This window comes from Equus przewalskii, chromosome 29 (genome assembly GCF_037783145.1).
Source record: "Equus przewalskii isolate Varuska chromosome 29, EquPr2, whole genome shotgun sequence".
NCBI lineage: Eukaryota > Metazoa > Chordata > Mammalia > Perissodactyla > Equidae > Equus > Equus przewalskii.
Window position 1 is genome coordinate 7,366,122 of NC_091859.1, and position 19,493 is coordinate 7,385,614.

Below are 19,493 nucleotides of genomic sequence, written 5' to 3' on the forward strand. Positions count from 1 at the left end.
AGCAGTCTATCTGACTGAGGCCTTGGACTCGACCCGGTTTTCTTTCTGTAAATTATGCAGGCTATAGTGTCAATAATGATAAGAGCTTATGCGTCCTATGGTTCTCTATGTGTGAAGTATTATGCCGTGCACTTGATGTAAGTCATCTTCTTACATGCCACGCACTTTATAGAAGCCATTTTCGTCAACAACAACGTTTAAAGAAGGACTTATTATATACGCTTAACGGCCAAGGAACTAATACATCAAACAGTTGAGTAGCCTCACCCTGTCAGTACTTGTCAGGATCTATTTCCCAACCAGTTCTGTCCATACCGAAAACCCTGCTCTTAGCCATTGTTCTCACTCCTGGGCAGGTCATCTGGCCTTTCCTTTGATTTAGTCATATAAATTACCAGTTGGACAGTGGCACCCACAATCTCTAAGGAGCCCTGAGTTCTTTGGAAGACCAGGGCTCATCTGGCAGCTGTGTATCAAACCCTAAGGTCGGAATGCCCTGGTAGTCTACTTTTTCAAACATTTTTTGTGTGCCATTTTTTTGGTGTGCCAAGACACTGCTATGGAGAACCACTTAGCTTGGACACATTCACAGAGAATTTAGTGTGTGCTTCTGTTTTGGCTTTTTATTTTTCCACCAACTATTGATTCATCTAAACTAGACTGTCCTTTCAGTCTCATTTTTCCATTTGTTTTACAAAAACGCCACAAGGAGTTGAACAAAATGCCTCACTAAATCAAAAAAATGTGTATGTTTGGATAAATATTCACAAATTGGTCACCCACATCGGGGTCAGCTGTCGTAACTAGATGAGAGTAATGGGAAGTAACTATGTCCATTTACCTGCTTAGGAGCAGGCCCAGAGAAACAAGGTAAAGAGAAATCCTTAGTAAAGATTTTTCTCAGTGGCTGCAATCTCCGTTGAGCCCTTTGTTTTGTCTTTGGGAATTTAATGTTTAAATATGTTTTTTAATATGTCAAAAATATTAGTTTCTCATGGGAGGGGGCATGCAGTAACAGGCATTCTTTGCTTTGCAAATTGGATGGGTTAGATTTAAATTTATTTTGTAAATGAGTCAAGAAATATTCCATTTTTATAATTAATAACAGAGAAATGAGAAATGTACACAGGGAAATGATGATGTAGTCAGAACCCTCTTGGATACCTAAGTTTCTAATGATGGGGATTTAACCCTTTAGTGAAGACTTTGATATAAAGAAATAGACAAATATCTAGAGACATGACCTTTTCGTTATCATTAGTCTTTTGTAAATGAGTCGGACACAAATTTTGATAAAAGGTAGACAGTGAGGACTCTTGTATCTAAATCTTTGTGGAAGTGGGAGAAAAGTAATCATTCTTTTTCATCATCTTCAGAATTTTTGCTCAAGGACATCCCATTGTGTTTAAAATTGTAATTTTCCTTAGACAAATATCATCTAAGTTTTTTTAAAGGAAGTTTATTCTGGGAGACATTTTTGTTGCATTTATCTTTAGAAACGATTTTTAACTCTGTTTTTCTTAGGTCGTTTATGGTTAAAATTGTAACTGAACAGTAGAAAAAATCTCTGTTGATTAATTATATAGCTTACATGGTATATAAATAACCACTTTTATTACATATTTGTAGCTTGAGAGGAGTCTTCACAAATAAAAGCTTTTTTTTGTGGGCACCATCCCAATTCAGATTTAGAATAGTATTGGAAAGTTTGTGTTCACTAAACTTATTTCAAAATTTCTAATATTCTATATTCTTTAAGGAAGATATGGTTGCTGATTTTATACCCTGGTTGTGCTGTGAAGACTCTTCTATTAAAATGTGTTTCACTGAAAATTTATCCATTGAGCAGACGCCTGAGAAATTTATCTTGATTGCAGTGGAAGATGGCAATTTGGAACAATTATTTATCCTTATAATAACTCAAGAGCTTTTATTATCAAGCACTTGCTATTTGAAGACCTGACTTCCATCCCTAAATAAGTGAATATTAATCTGCTTGTTTTTAATCCTTGTCACACAGCTTCATCTTTCGCTGGCCCATTCCATGAGCCAGTGAGTACATACTAAATGGAAACGAAATTGTAAACCTTCTCCATTCTTTATAAAGATATATATTAAACATACACAATAGGATGAGCACTAAAGCACATTTTCTTTTAAATGATAATATTATAGGAATCTTTCTTTAGCTGCTTCAAGCTAAAATCTAATTATTTAGTAAAAGTTCACTCACTGAATTCATCAAATTTTCCTTACCTTTTTCATTTTGACTACCTGCCTTCTTACACAAAAATACATTACTGTTTACAAGAAGTCATTATCCTTTCCTTTCAAACGGAAATGGCAAGCCAAAACAATAATCAAAATTGGATATTGTGCCAGATTCATCAACTTGGGGGTTCCAGGATTTGATTATACAAAACGTAGAACAGCACCTGTAAGTTCCTATGTCATCAGTAACTTAAGAGTTATGAGACCTACCTTTGCAAAACTCTTTTTTTTTTCATGAGGAAGACTGGCCCTGAGCTAACACCTGTGCCATTCTTCCTCTACTTTATATGTGGGACGCCACCACTGCATGGCTTGATGAGCAGCATGTAGGTCCACTCCCGGGATCCAAACCTGTGACCCCAGGGCCACCAAAGCAGAGCTACTTTGCTAAATCCAACTACAGTGCCATAGGGGCAGCCCCCTACAAAACTCCACTTTGAGATAAATAATTTTTCAGAAGGCAACTTAGAATTTTGAAATACATACCAGTTGTCAAGAATCTGTAAAAAGTCCTATTGGTAACTAATTTTTTAAAAATTCAATTCTGGTCAATTCTACCAAAATAATTCCAATACAATATATCAGTAGTGAAGATAAAAATTTAATGGAATGCATAGGATAGATAGAACTCAATAGGTTATTTTAATAGCAGTCACTTCATATTCTATACAGGGAAGAACAAACTCTAACTGGTGTATACACTATAGAGAGTCTCTGGGAGACAAAACTAATATTCCAAAGAAGAATATTTTAGGGAGAAAAAGTAGGGTATTGAATAGCCATCTAGGTCATCTCTTTAGACCAAAATTTTATTTAATTTTACTTTTGTGAGCCTTAATAGTGGTTCAAAAGCATCACAAACATCCCTAAACCCTGGGTGATAACAGATTTTTCTTCCATTTTTAGAAACGCAATTGATATCAAAAAAGATATAAAAATACCTACCTCCCTAGGTCTTGAGAGGATCAGATGAGATAACATTTATAAAAGCACTACAGATGCTACACAAATGTTAGTTGGATTCCAGGGGAAGGCTTTTTAGAGACAGCTTTGGCGCGGTAGAAGGACACTTGGACTTGGTGTTTGAAAACTTATAGTTTTACCAGCTATGTTCTCTTGAATAAATCATTTAAATTTAATTCCTCTGAGCCTCACTTTCCTATATGTAAAACAAGTACATTAATTTCTATCACAGTCTTGTTTTCTAAATCACTTCAAATCAAATGAAATCTATAATAAAAATACTTTGTAAACACTGAAGCACAATATTAATATCACATATTATTAGAGTACTTTTTAAATATAGGGAAGTTAAAGGAATGGCATAACAAAATACATACAATTATTTAATTAAAATATCTATTTAGAAAGACTAGGCAATTGAAGTGAGTTCTTCATCAAGTACTTATCAAATAATCATCTCAGTGTCCCTATACAGAGGGCAGAGAAATGGTGGACAAGTCCTGGCCTTTAACATCTTACCATCTCAAGAAAAAGTATGGCACCCTTTGGGTCTCTACAAAATATAAAGGAAAAAAACAAAAATTTATGCATGTTATAAGCCACTTTAAGGGTTAAATCTGTCATCTAGCATCAATAATACTTGTTTATTGAGAACTGAAATAAAACATTGCCCTATGCCCTGATTTGTGAGAGTGTGTACATGAGTGTGTGTGAGGGAGGTGGGAATGGAGTTGAAATGTATGCTACAAAAGAGTATAATATGGAGAAGCATAAAATGAATGTCAAGTGACTTATACAAGGATGTATTATTAAAATGTATTGAGCCTACTATGTAGAAACTGGTTTTTATTTTTACAAAAAGTATTAAAAGACTAAAATGTCAGAGACCAAATATTTGTAGCTATAGTTTCCCCAAAGTTCAATAAGTTAGAATGAAAACATTAAGAATTAAAAACATATTATGTTAAGGTCTAACACACACACACACATATATATATACATTTAACTTCTTAGTCTGCTAGTGATTCATTTAGACATGTGAAGAGACAGAGAGCTTAGCAGAGTCAACCAGATCTGGTGTAAAGCCTTACTTGACTGACAGTTGTCAAATCACCAAGCCTCAGTTTACCCATCTGTAAATGAGGAAAGTTCTAACTCGTTGGGTTGTTGTGAGGATTCAGAATCATAGTGAACAAAAGTGACCAAAACTGTGCCAGGCATATGCTGGGAGTACCAAAAGTAAGCAGTTAAATTCAGTAAGTCAGGAATCTTCATTTTTATAAACCCATCAAGTGACATTTTGATCTGGCAAAGATGGGACACCCTGTGCTAAATTTAATTACTCTCTCTTTCCCACGCAATACTGCCGGTTCCTACTGGTGAATCATTAATATTTAAAGAATAAAGACATCTCTTTTTTACATTTTAAATTTACACTTTAAATGTTTTAAATGTGGTCAATGGGAAGCCAGGGCCAGTATTTGTTATGGTCAGAAAATAACACACAATTTCCTAAATTCTTTTTCATTGAAAGAAATGTTTCAAACTAGGGCTTTGTCCTCAGAAATATTTGAGTTTGGGTATATTATCATGTCATTTGAGGTCAAGAAGGATGTGATTTTTGATGTCACAACCAGCAATTGTTTACTGAATCTGTATAAAATAAAGGGATATGAGACGCTAATTATCTATGGGTTTGCTGTAATTAGCAGATAACATTTTCTAATTTAAGTAGGGCTGGGTGATGATAACAGTCAAGTTTCTAAACAGCTTTCTCATATCCTTTTGGGCGATTAGTCCCCTCATCTTTAAGATTTTCAATGTTTTTTTCAAGGCATCTTGAATACTTGAGCAGCAATTTTCCCTGTTTGCAGCAATCACCAGTAGAATGCCTTTGTGAATGGGGAATTAAATGGATTTTCAACAATGGAGAAACCTTCAAATGAGAGTTTCGGTGAAATTATGGATAAATCAAGGGACAGCAGGAAGTCTGTGATTTTCTGCATTTGCAAATGTCTAAAAAATGCCACCCTTAGAGCTCTACAGATATTAACCCACTAATGCCAGCACATCATTTTTTTAAAGATAATTTTTATTCTTTTTTTATGGCTTCAAAAATTCACACAAGAACACTTAGTAAAGTAGCCAACTACTATGCTCATCAAGTTGTCTAAAGGGCACTAAATGTACTGCTGGTCACTGGAGGACTCCTATGAAATATTGATGTTCCTGACTTCCAGATGTCGAAAGGATAAATGGTATGAAAAATATGTTTTAAAATCCAAAGAGAATATAAGATCTTATGCAGGAAAAAAGGAGAAATATATATAATCTTATTTAGCTACCTGCTTTTTATTATCACTTGAATCTGGGAGCAGAATGATTTTGAGGTTTACCAGATATAGTGAGGCAAGCAGAACTGGAGAGCCCTCTCTGGAAGAAGACGGAATCAGCGAAGGTTCGAAGATAGGGGAAATTCACCTGCAAAGGCTGCAAGCAGGTTTGACCTATTAGTGGTGTGAGATGGAGCAGCTGTCTTTGAAAGAAGACTATTGGAATTTGCCAAATATGCTTCTGAGTGTGAATAGATTAATATTTAAGGAAGATGATTCTTGCTGTTACTAAATAACCATAAAAGAGGAAGAATCACTTAAACTTCATATTAGTCACATTGTCATATATAAAATAGGTCTTTCAAATTAATTCCCACTCACTATTTTCATATATTCCCTCCAGAATTCAATTATTCATTCAGTGGAGTGTTGATCCGTCAAAACCATTGCATGATTTTCCAGAAGAAGGATGAGGTAGAAACACAGGCCCTGTAGCTGGACCATCTGGATTTAGATCTTGGCTTTCCTCCTTGCCAGCTGTGTGACTTGGATAAATGTCTTAGTCTCTCCAAACCTCAGCCTCCTCATCTGTAAGACGGGGATAACAATGTCTCTCTCGATAGGGTTAAATGGTAGTGTCAAGAAAGTACTTATACAATATTTAGTCTATTATACATGCTAATTATTGTTGAGATTTCTGTTTAAAGAGATCACTTATTTTGAAGGTGTCTTTACAACTATATCATGCAAATCTGTGTCTCTTTTCTTAATTTCTATAGTAGAGAAAAATATTGACAACTGAAAAATTCAAAAGGAATTAACCATGTGCCAAAGTAACTTCCAAATAGATGTGTAGACATTTTTAAATTTACGACAATTTAATTCATTGGACTTTCACAACTATTGCTTGTAAAATGGTTCTAAATGCTTTGAGCTATATGCTTAATTTTCCCATATTTGAGATTTTCTTTCAAACATAAAATATATACACTGGATAATCTAACTTAAGATATATCGGGACTCCATTTTTTGTTATTGAGGTCGTAATAGTTTATAACATTGTGACATTTCAGTTGTACATTCTTGTTTGTCAGTCACCATATAAATGTGCCCCTTCACCCCTTGTGCCCACCCCCCAACCCCGTTCCCCTGGTAATCACTAAACTGTTCTCTTTGTCCGTGTGTTAGTTTATCTTCCACATATGAGCAAAATCATACCATGTCTGTCTTTCTCTGTTGGCTTTCACTTAACATAACACCCTCCCAGTCCATCCATGTTGTTGTGAATGGGACAATTTTGTCTTTTTTATGACTCAGTAGTATTCCATTGTATATATATACCACATCTTCTTTATCCAATCATTGGTCAATGGGCACTTGGATTGTTTCCACTTCTTGGCTGTTATGAATATGCTGCAATGAACATGGGGGTGCTTAAGTCTCTTTGAATTGTTGATTTCAAGTTCTTTGGATAAATACCCAGTAGTGGGATAGCTGGGTCATATGGTATTTCTATTTTTAATTTTTTGAGAAATCTCCATACTGTTTTCCATAGTGGCTGCACCAATGTGCATTCCCACCAGCAGTGTATGAGGGGTCCCTTTTCTCAACATCCTCTCTAACATTTGTTCTTTTTGTCTTGGTTATTATAGCCATTCTAACGGGTGTAAAGTGACATCTTAGTGAAGTTTTGATTTGCGTTTCCCTGATGACTAGTGATGTTGAACATCTTTTCATGTGCCTATTTGCCATCTGTATATCTGCTTTGGAGAAATGTCTGTTCGTATTCTCTGCCCATTTTTTAATCAGGTTGTTTGTTTTTTTGTTGTTCAGTTGTGTGAGTTCTTTATATATTTTGGAGATGAACTTCTTATCGGATATATGATTTGTAAATATTTTCTCCCAGTTGGTGGGTTTTCTTTTCGTTTTGTTCCTGGTTTCCTTTGCCTTGCAAATCTCTTTAGTCTGAGGAAGTGGGCCTTCATTTTTAAATGCTTCATTTTTTTAAGTGCTAAGACATTTGTTGATAAGAGCAGAATAAAATTACTGTGAAAAATTATGAAGACAATATCTGTATGATGAGGTTAAGGTAACTGTGTTGTCTATTTAAAAGCAGACCTTGGTAATTAGAAAAGATTAGTTAGATCTTTTTTGTGGGTTTTTTGCTGTTATTGTTTCTGTTATTTTGTTTTGCTTTGTCTCAGAATTTTTTTTTCTAGAGAATGGGATTGGTTACACGTGCAAGATTTAATATGATGGTATTTGTAAAGCTCTGAATTAAATTTAGGAGCTGAAAAATATCATTCATAACATCTAGGATTTATCAACTTTCTAATGAATGATAGTTCTCCATTTTTAATCAGTTTTGATTCCGGAACTCCCATAATCTATTCTACACTTCTTTCAGTTATTATTTTTACAGAGTAAGACATTTTCTCTTAAGCCTATGGCAAAAGCATCTTGCCTTGGAAATACTGTGATCATTTGACAATACAGAGTTTCAAATTCTAGATGCCTTTCTCACAGTGGCATCATGGTTCAATTCAATGATATGTGTCAAGAGGCTACTACATATAATACAGATCAGTAAGAGTTCTTGTCCTCAAAAAAAGGAGTTTTGCATCTAGTAAGAGAGATGCCCAAGGAATAATGATGTGGTGTAAAAGCATACAAACTCTTTGGCTTTTGGGGACTGACTAATAGCATCCCTGTCTTTTTACTCCAGAGTGCAGAACCATATGAGGTAGACTGAGGCATCAAGCCACTGTAGATCAAAGTAGTAGATTTGGGAGCATATTAATTGCATTATAGGGCTTAAATGTGTGGCCTTACAGTGGCTCCTCAAATTGAGCTTACAATTCAAATCTGCAATGCTCCCCTGAAAGTTCAGCGTATACCCCCCATATGTTCACTGCACATCCAACATCATACACCGTGTCTGCAGGCAGGCAGATAGATAGTAAGAACCGCAGACGCCCAGGGCCTCCTCCCTGGATGCACAATTCCTTCTCCCAAATTCGTCAGTCAGACGAGGCATTCCTCCCCTGGGGAAGATGGATGGAGAAAGCAAACCAAAGAGATGAAAGTACCTTTCCCTTATTTTTTCCTGTAAGTGGTGCAGTGGAAACTCCCCCTTCACTTGGTGAGGATATGAAAAGTGAAAATAAGTGTTCTTGTCCTAAAAGAGACAACATGTATGTGGTTCAAAGAAGAAAGAGTCCAGATGGTTGGAATCATCAGGAAATAATTCAGAGAGGAAATAGTATCTGAGATAGGCTTAAAAGAGGAATATAAATTAGAAGGCAAGAGGAAAGAACAGGGCTACCATGAGAAGCCAGGTAGAAAGTCCAGAAGAAATAACTAGAAGAATTTCCAAGCATCTAAGAGGACTCAGTTGACACTGAAGTGAATTTTTAATGAACTTAGAATGATTTGAGACTTTCCTTATTAAAATTTAAGAGGCAAGGAATAGCCAGTCATTGTAAGGTGTTTAAGATAAGCAAGCACATGTGGAGTATATTTAAGTGGATGTGACATTCCATGGAAATAGTATATTATTACAATAGATGTTGCAGGTTCAGGCTAAGTTGCTGGACAAATCAAATCGGTATCTGTGTCACAGACTAGAAGGGGTAGAGAATGAGGAAAATGATGAACAGATTTATAGAGTAAAGAAGAAAACAGAAGACCATAGCAAAAGAGAGAAATTTTGGAATGTGTGATATGGAAAGTGGAGCAATGTGCAGAGATGAAACCCAAACTATAATTAGAAATCATTAGAATCAAAGAAATAAAGGAATTTTGAGAGCCAAATGGCAGAGGATCATCAATGGATGTTGAAATCACTGAGGATGCCTCTAAGGATGTTGGCAGAATACAGAACAACCAATGGAGGAAGACGGACGCTCACCCTAGAAGTTGTTGGTAACACTGATGAAGAATTAAGTAGCACAAGTGCAGAAAATTTAAGTGGTTTAAGTGCTGGTAGATGTAGTATTGAAGAGAAAATATTATGCTGAGCCATTCTCCTGGCCTTATAGGAAAAGAAGAGGCTAGGAAGCGTCAGAGGAAATCAGGATTCAGTTAATAAAAGCTAGAAAGAGTTTAGAAGAAAAATTTGGGGATTTATTACAAGGTGCAATAAAATACAGGCAGTCGGTAATATACTGTGCATGATACGCTAATAAGGAAATGGGCCAGAGTAAATGACCTGGGAAAGAAGGGCAATCCAGATAGGAAAAAGGATGTGGGAACTGTCAATAACAAGCATTAAGAAAACAATGATTTGAGAAAGAAGCTCCAGGGAACTCTTGACAGTGCAGGAGGTGGCATAATTTAATCATTTCAGTCCGTCAGAATGGTATTGCCAAGTCACTTTGGGATGTTGAAAAATTATGTTCCTTCAACCTTATAATTAGGAACAGGAACTGGCAGCATCCTATTGGAGTCTGCTGCTAACTATGTGGGAGTTTTTAGAGACAAATACAAGGTCTTGGCAACACTTTCTAATGTAGTTACAATGCCATCCAGTGGTTAGTTTGGTTACTTTTATAGGTACTTTCCATTGCTCTTGAAGAATATATTTTATTTCAGAGTGAATGTTCATCTAAGTTTCAGCAAGCTTCTATGAAAAGTGTTTTATTGTATGTATCTTCAAAAATCACATAGGAGAGTTCTGATCTGCTCTCCACTTCCAAGCTAATGGAGTTATATCCGGCTTGTTTTCTATATGTGTTATGCTCTGGGAAACATGATTTAGCCTGTCTTCCATCGAAATTAATGCAATAAGGAACCATGAAATAATGGGTCTTACACTGTATTCAATTTTAGTCCTAATAGAAACACAATGGAAAATAACATCTGCGACATAGGCCTGGGTGATGGTAGGGAAGTAATGGATATTTTCTGCTGTGATTTTATTGGTGCTCTGGGTTTTATCCTTCACGGGATGCGCATCAGTATAGTAATAATGTAGTACATACTTTGACTTGGATTTCGTCTCGGTTTGTCTGTAAGTTTACGTGAGCAAACATGGCTGGGAGACTTTAATTTGGTTGCTGACAAAGTAGGATAAATCAAGATGCCATTAGAAACAACCCTTCTTAAAATTTTTATAAAAGCACAGCTTTCAAATTATTGCACCTCTCTTTAAAAACATATTTAAAAGTAATTTCTAGGGACATCACATTTGGGACATTCAAACCTCTGGCAATGAAATTCTCCATTGCCACTAAAATTCTTTAGTTGAATCTCTATGGTAAATTAGCTTTATGAGGTAGTGACTTTGATTATTTTTTTATAAAGCAAAGGAAGAGTGGAGAACATTTCATCATCTTTATCACTCTTTGTATGTGGAATCACTAACTAGTCCACCCATGGAGAACCTATGAAGGTCTTTTGGTTTACCCCTTTATCAGCAGGCATAAACATATCTAAACCACCCTGGAAAAATGTACATTAATATCAAATATTGTTTCTAAAGATCTAGAGGTCACCACAGTCGAGCACGTTAAACTGCAGTATTTAAAAGAATTTCAATTTGAAAGTGATCAGAGCCCTTTTTCATTGGATTCTTTTCACACGATTTGTCCTTAAACTGCTTAAATTCAGTTTAGAAAGTACAGAACTGATTTGGTGAAGATGAAGGTATTGATGTAAATGATAGCGCTGTTTGCAGATTTTCAGGGGTGTGGGAGCAAGAGATCTAATGCTACGCAGACCGAGTAGTAAAACCAGTGATGACAGTCAATATAAAAATGCTTCATAGTTCACGTGCGTTGTTGCATTTGACCTTCACTCACGCAATTAAATATTCCATGCTATTTATCAATATTAAATTAATACTGAATTATTTTTTTACCAAACTATGCCACTCTACAATCTGCTTTATGCAGTGCATTTCCGGTCGTTTTGTTGTTGCTGTTTTTATATTTCTTTAACTTTACATTTGGAAAAGTTTTAAACTTACAAAATAAGTTGAACACACGTAACCTTTGCTTACACCAAATGGTAACTGTCACATTTGCTTTGTCTCTATAGATCTAGATACTTCTTTCGGCTGGGCTATAAGAAAATAATTTGTAGGCACTATACCTCTAAGTACCTCAGTATGTATCTTAGCAGAAAGAACAAGAATAGCCTCCACATAACCACAGTATCAATCACATGCCCGAAAATTGAACGTAGGCGCAATAGTATTATAAAGTATAATGTCTAAGTATAAATATCCCCAAGTAGCCAAAACTCTCCTTGATAGCTCCATTGTAAAGGTAAATTCTGCCTTTACTGTGAATAACCTATTCCCCAGATACCTTTTACACAATGGTTTTAGCATCCATGGATTCTTGCCTGGATCATTTAATTGTATTAGCTATTGCAAAAAAAGGTGATCTTAATTTTATTGTTTCCTCTACATTTTAAGACAGCCTTCTACTCTTCCTTTTATTTAATAGTATCACCCTGGGCTCGTGGATCCCTTTTTTATTCAACTTTTTATAATCCATTACCAGCATTTTCCTTTTTCATGCTCACATTGTCCCTAATTTAGCCATTGGGAGGCCCTGAAAGCCAGTCCCCAATAGATTTTGGACATATCCTTACTTTCTTACAAAATAAGGTGCTCTAGGCCCACCTTTTACCTTCCCCATCCCTGACTTAGAAACAAGAAGTCCTGTTTTGGGTTTTATTTTTTTTATTACCTATGAAGAATGGTATTTGGAAACCAAAATGTGCTCATTTTTACTGGATTATCATTCCTCCGTGCTCTTTTGGTGGGCAGAGTTAGATTTTAATGTATTATTTATGCATTAAATTATTATGCATTAAAACTTATACCTGTAAGTCAAATCCAGCACCACAGGATTCTTCCTCACTTCTCTCCATCCCATACATGTATATCCCATCTCACTGTAAGAACACTGATTTCTATCGTCATCAATATGCTTACCACTTGCTGTATCCTACAATACACAAACTATAGTTTCAGAATTGCTATACCAATAACAGTACTAACAAAAAACCCATGTCAGGTTCGATTTTTTTTTTAACTATTCTCATATATCCTTAGACTATGTGACACTAAGTTGTTTCACTTAACAGCATATCTTGAAACTCACTCCATGTCAGTTTGTAGAAATATCCCTTATTCTTTTCTTTTCTTTTCTTAGATTTTTAGTGAGGAAGATTGGCCCTGAGCTAACATCTGTTGCCAATCTTCCTCTTTTTTTTTTCCCCCTCCCCAAAGCCCCAGTATATACTTGTATATGCTAGTTGTAAGTCATTCTAGCTCCTCTGTGTGGGACGCCACCACAGCATGGCTTGATGTTTGCAGAATCCGTGCCCAGGATCCGAACCCATGAGATCCAGGTCGCCAAAGTGGAGCATGTAAATCTAACCACATGGCCACAGGGCCGGCCCCTATTCTTTTCTTTTTTTATGTGTTTATAGTGCTTTATGGATGTGTCAGAATTTATTCACCCAATCTCCTATAATTTGGAATTTAGGGGTTTTTTACAATATTATGTCATAACGACTAACTTTGTGTATATTATTTTGTATTTTTGAAGGCATATCGTCAGGGTAAATTCCTAGAAGTGGAATTGCAGAGGCAAAGATTACCAAAAATGCATACTTTTGCATGCCTTTGTTACCAAATTCCCCTCCATAGATTTTGTGCCATTTTTCACTTCTATAATTGTACATCTTAAAATAACCAAATCATTGCTTCTCTCTAAAAATATTAACATTAACTTTAAATGATATTAAACAATAAAAGGTTTTCTAGGACAAATATAAGGATAAAAATTCTTTACACACCCACTTCCTGATTCCAAGCTCAAATTTAAATTGTGTAAGTGGTAGATGCCACTGCAGAAATAAAGCAGGACTGTAATATTAAACATACCTGGACAACTGGTATATTTTGAAGCTCTAGTATTTGTGATTGCTTTTCTCTTAGGCTAATTAAAAATATAGAATAAAACAAAATAATTGATATGATGGAAATTTAGAGTGGAAAGAAATCTCAGATATTTTATCTTTATGGATCATGTCAGAAGAAAGTGAAGTACTGACAATATAAAAACCATTGACTGAATATCACATTGATGTTTCTTAGAATATGACTCTATATAGCATAGATGCTACTCTCTACTCAAACTACAATCTCCTCTCTACTTTTCTTCTAGGGCTCTCGTTAGTCTTCATATCAACACTATACCTTTCTAAATTTCTAATATTTCTACTTAAGCAGGTCCTAAGATCCCACAGTCTGATTTCTAAGTTCCCATTCCCAAGCCACTAAATATGGAAGACCAACTCATGTGACTAGAACCACCGTAGCCTCCCGTCATGGGACACCAATAGGCTCCCAGTGCCACTCAGCAGTACTTCCTTCTCCAGGCTCCACTTCTGAAAATGCCCCTCATTACCTTCTCTCTCAGCTGATGACCTTGGTTTTTACTTTATGTGAACACCAAGGGCCTTCAATTAGTGTTGCTACCAATTCTATCGTCCTTCTCCTATAACATCTTTATTTGCATTCTTCTTGTTTCTCTTCCTCCAGGCTAACCTTGCCTCACACACACACACACACCCTCACACACCGCTTCTCTGGAGCTATCTTCCGTAAATCATTTCCCTTTTAGCTTACAATTTTTTAAATTTTTCTTTAATCTGGCAACTTCTCTCTATCTACACACAAGCTTAGGTCTCTCACATTCTAAAGACAGCTTCCTTCACCTTGTTACCTTGAATTATTATTTTCTATCGATCGTCCTTTCAACTGCAAAATTGTGAAAGTCATCGTTTAAAAATCAGAGCTTCTGTTTACTCTCTTGTTCAGCCTTTATAATCTGGCTTCCACTTCATAAAACCTGTTCTCTTAAAAGTTTCCAGTGACCTCTAAGCTCTAATTCCATTAGTCTCTCACTCGTCTCCATCCTTCTCAAGCTCTCTGTGATGTTTTATTGACTGGTTTCTTCTTCTTCTTCTTCTTCTTTTTTTAAAGATTGGCGTCTGAGCTGACATCTGTTGCCAATCTTTTTTTTTCCTCTTCCTCTTCTTGTCTCCAAAGCCCCCCAGTACATAGTGGTATATTCTAGTTGCAGGTCCCTCTGGTTGTGCTATGTGGGATGCCACCTCAGCATGGCTTGATGAGCAGTGCTAGGTCTGTGCCCAGGATCTGAACCCACAAAACCCTGGGCCACAGAAGCAGAGTGCACAAACTTAACCACTGGGCCATGGGGCCTACCCCTTGACTGGTTTCTTCTTTAAACTCCCTTTCTGTGATTTTCAGAACACTTTGTTATCACGGTTTTCTTCCTGAAGATTGCTTTTTCTCTCTTGTTTGCTAGTATGTTCCAATGCCTAAAATTAGGTATTTCCTGAAAGTTCTTTCATAAGCCCTAGTTGAGTAGTTCACCAGATGAATAACAAGTTGGAGGACCATACATGAGGATATGTCTCCTGAACTGTGAAAAATGGCATAATACATTGTGTAAAGACTGTGGCTAACAAGCATATAGGTAAATTCAAGTTAAATGATAACAGATAATAGATAGGTAACAGATATAGATAGGTTCAGATTGTATGCCATGTAGTTCTAGGACTTTATTACTTGGGCCATTACATATCAGAATACTTATGGGCCAGTAATTCTAACACCAATACATATGACAGCAACAGTTTTTAACTAACTGAGAGCAGAGGTCTAAGCTATAATTACAAACATAAATGTTAACCCTTCTTTCAGCATTTCTGCTGAAAAGATTTTTTTAATCCAATATCCAAAAGAAAATTGCATCATATTACTATATCTAAACTGCCCTTAAGTACGGCATTAATAATCGCCCGTTACTTATGTTAGAAATCAGCTCTATTTCTCCATGTTAAAGGCCTAACAATTTTGAATATTTAAATATTTTCCTCAATAATAATATTGTAACAGCCTCAATTGATGTAGGTCAATTTCTGATGTAACCTGATCTTTGTAGTAATCATTCACCATAAGAATTAAACATGTTATATTCCTTTAGTCAAGAATTTAGAGAATATTTAATCACACATCCATTGCCTAAGTTACAGCAAATATTTATTGTGCATTAATTGCGTGCAAGTCCCTATTCTGGACATTAAGGATTCAAGCCAGACAAAATCTTTGCCCCCGAGTGTACCTATTTCATCTGTATGCATTAGACTGGCTTAGATGTTACAGTATAAGTAGCTTATACCTGTCTCTTCCTATAGTGTGTGGTTCTGGTGCTGTATAGGGTATACCAGCTTGCAGTGAACACACAAAGATGGGCAGATAGGAAGATATTTGTCTTCCGTAAGGGAAAATTGTTCATCTTGGCCAGTGGTTCAAAACTAAAGGTGGTTTTGCCCCAGGGGACTTTTGGCTATGTGTGGAAATATCTTTGGTTGCCACAACTGGCAGGGAGGGGTTATACTGGTTTCTACTAATGCTGCTAATTATCCTGCAATGCACAGGACAGCCTCTCAAACAAAGAACTATCCAGTCTAAAATGTCACCAATGCCAAAGCTGAGAAACCTGCTCTAGGCTAAGGGGCCCATGTGGCTTTGGTTCTCTCTTAGAAAAGGAACACAAACCACGCTCCTCCCACAGACTCCCTCCTACCTCTGACCACACAGATCTCCTTTCTAGCTTTTTCCTCTAATCTTTTTTGTTCCGTGGGTAAACATAATGTTCAGTTGAGATCTGTACCTTCTATTTGTTTTATGGGCTGTTCTCAAGGGTCAATCAATGCTTACTAAAGTTTTCAAGCAAGCACTAAGGTAGTAAGTTCTGTGCCTGCTGGGCATAATTATAAGAAACAACTTCATTTTTTAAATCTCATAACAAGAAGCACAAGCACAAGCCACAAATTATAATTCCTTTCTAGTGTGTCTGTGCCCTCAGCAGCTCACAGCAGAGCCAAATCACTGTCTCCGCCAGCCACCATTTTTCTAGCCACCTTCCTAGAATGGCAGAAGCAACAAACATCCCAGGGTGAGGACACATTCTGCAGTTCTGCCTACATGGATCAGTATCTTTCCCATATAGTGCTTATGTTGCTATAAAATAGCCATAAATTATTACTTAATTCATGAATAGAAGGAAGAAGTTAGATGTGTTATTCGTTATTAGTACTATATTTCACATGGTAGAAAACTCACAGGGGTCTTGGTTGTTAGTCCAAAATTCACATTTGCTTTCCCTTTCTTTTAAATGTTGTCTAAACTTTCAGGTTATAATGTCATCATTCTACCTATATAATAGTATGATGGGACGTGAACTGTCACTTAACAACAGTCAAGCTCCAGGTGGAATTTATAACTTTCCTACTTATGGAACGTTAGATAACTCGTTTACCCTTTCAAGGGCTGGATTTAGTAACATGTTAAATAAATGGGTTGAGCTGGTACCCGGAATGAGAATCCTAGGTTTCCATTCAGCATCACCAGTTTCTGGCTGCACGACCATCAGCAAGTCACCCCACTATTTAGAGAGTATAATGAGATGGGATTAATTTGAGCATTACAAAGATTTTTGCCACTGCTTTTGTCACCACAAGATTGTTATCTTGAATGCAACTTCTGACTCTACAGACACTCTAAACTGTATCTAAGTGATGATGTCCAGTATTCAGGATGTCTAGATTGGCCAAAATTGGGTAGGTTTTTAAACCATATTTCAGCTTTCTTTCTCTAGTAAAATAATTATATTCTATATCTAGGCATAGAAGTGTAAGATTGGTAATGTAATTTGCACCCTCATGGTTCCAAATATCATCTTTCTTAACATGCATACTTTATTTTAGATTCACTAGAAAACTAGTAATAGGCCAAAAATTGAATGCATCTCTTTAGACTAGTAAAGGATGAATATTTTCTCTGACAATTCTATCAGAATTTCTGTTCTTTTTTGACATAAAACTGCATGAGCTCTGTTCTTAAAGCAAGAATGTCTTCACTAGCAAACAGAAATGTCCCCTAGCAAAAAGGCGTGAAGAGCCAGGTCTTCTCCACTATGAACCAGCATTTGTGTCTGTAGCTACTGATCCCCAAGAGTGCTGGTTACTCCCAGGAGTGGACTCAGACGTCATTTCCAATTCTGTGGATTTCTGATTACCTGTGCTCTCAAGGAGTCAATCACCAAAGCTTATGAAGAATCACCTATTTGAATGACAAATAACTAGGTGCTGATGGAATATTAAAATGAAATTAAATGTCACTTAGTTTGCCCTTCACCTATCCTCTTGCATTTCAATTTATCTAGACCATTTTTCTAGGCAATCCCGTTGACTATGGTAAAGTCTCCTCCTTCAGTAGGCACTCTCAAGGGTGCATGTTGGAGTAATGTGCAAGAAATATAAACAATGTAATGTTCTGTAATATTTTACAGAAAAATCACCCCATCTTTCCAATATCCCTTCTGTATTAGATATCTTCAGAATACTCAGATAATAAGTGGCTACTCTACATCTTATTATACAGGTTTGCACCGCAGAAGGAATGGTCTGATTCTTCAAGGAGTTGACACTTTTATTGGAGATAAAAGATAAATACAGGTAAAAAAGGAATAACCATTCAAAAATAAATAAATACTATGATAACTTATAGCAAATCATCATAGTGCCAATCACCTGCAAGCAATATGGACTAACGACATAGAACAGTGATGTGTAAAAGAACTGGTTAGGAAACATCCATGATTATGTGCCAATTCCACATAACCAAGCAATTTATCATTTAATGATTAGATAATTTATAGCAAAGTTAACTATACATGCTTTTTCTATAAAGTGTGTCTAATATTTCCATTAATTTTCATTAGAAAATCTGAGAGATGCTCTTATTTTTAAAAATCTCCAAAATTTTGGCCAAAAAAAATTTAAGTGCAAGCCTGCAGCATGTTAGGAGTTGAGGTATTTTACCTGCTGACATTTTAGTCCTAGAAAAGAGTTCATTTTGCTGGAACAGCCTTTTGTAAACCATCTTTCTCTATTCAACAAGCTCCTTCCATCTTCTCTTCCCTGAAACTACAGGATTTTCTTGAGGCTCAAGGATCCCCTCAAATTCACATCTTCTAAAACTTTACTCCTGTCTTTCTTTGCCTGTAATTTTCTAGAGTCCCTGGATTTTACGTATCAAGTATAAAATACTTCTAAATGATATGACATAAAATTCAGTTACTCTCTTTATCAATTCAGCACAAACTTCCTCTTACTGATTCCACTTCCCATGCATGATACTTGTATTTGGTTTGCATTTTGTTTATATTTCTTGCACATTACTTTGTAAAAAGTATTCTTACAGTATAGTGGAGAGAATGTAGGAGACTTTGGCTCTAGTCCTGCGTAGCTTTTTTGGCACTTTCTTTCCCCAAGTGTAGACTGGAAATATTGGAAATTATCGCGTTCCTCTTTCCATAACTTATTATGATGTTTATGTTTTTTATCCATGTGCCCTCTAATTTCTTACTCCCCAAGGTCTAGAAAAGTAATCGAACTTTTAGAATTCTTTCTTTGAGAGGAAGGAAGTAATTTTATTCATGAAGTCCGTTTCAGTTAGTAAAGACCTCTCTGAGAGGCTAAGTGACTCCCTAGAGATTAAGTGTCTAATAAGTGATGAAGTCAGAAGCGGACTCCCAGCCCCCTGATTTCCCACGCCACACACTGGCTGTGGGATACACTTCCTCCTACCAGATTCCTCCTGAAATTGTAATTTGTCATCTTCTAAGTGGTAGACAATTAAGGCCTGAGATTCATTTTCATTGCAAATGAATAATTAGTGAACGTCAATTTCATGTTTTCTGAGTCCATGCAAAAGACAAAAATAGTCACATTAAAATACTTAACAGGCTCTTTAGCTGTGATGATATGCCAGTTCTTGGAGATGATGAACATAAATATTATTATTATTGT

General features: G+C 36.1%; 1 protein-coding gene across 10 annotated transcripts in view; it reads left to right on the forward strand.

Moving 5' to 3' along the window:
* SYT1 (synaptotagmin 1) overlaps positions 1–19,493 on the forward strand; it is a 518,535-nt gene that overhangs the window by 279,506 nt on the left and 219,536 nt on the right. For 4 of the 10 annotated variants that reach the window (XM_070600576.1, XM_070600580.1, XM_070600573.1 and 1 more), the window contains one exon: positions 18,064–18,137. The exons of the other annotated variants lie outside the window; for them this stretch is intronic. The gene's annotated coding sequence lies outside the window, so the exon portion shown is untranslated. The remainder of the gene's footprint in view (positions 1–18,063; positions 18,138–19,493) is intronic. 10 annotated transcript variants of the gene reach the window in all.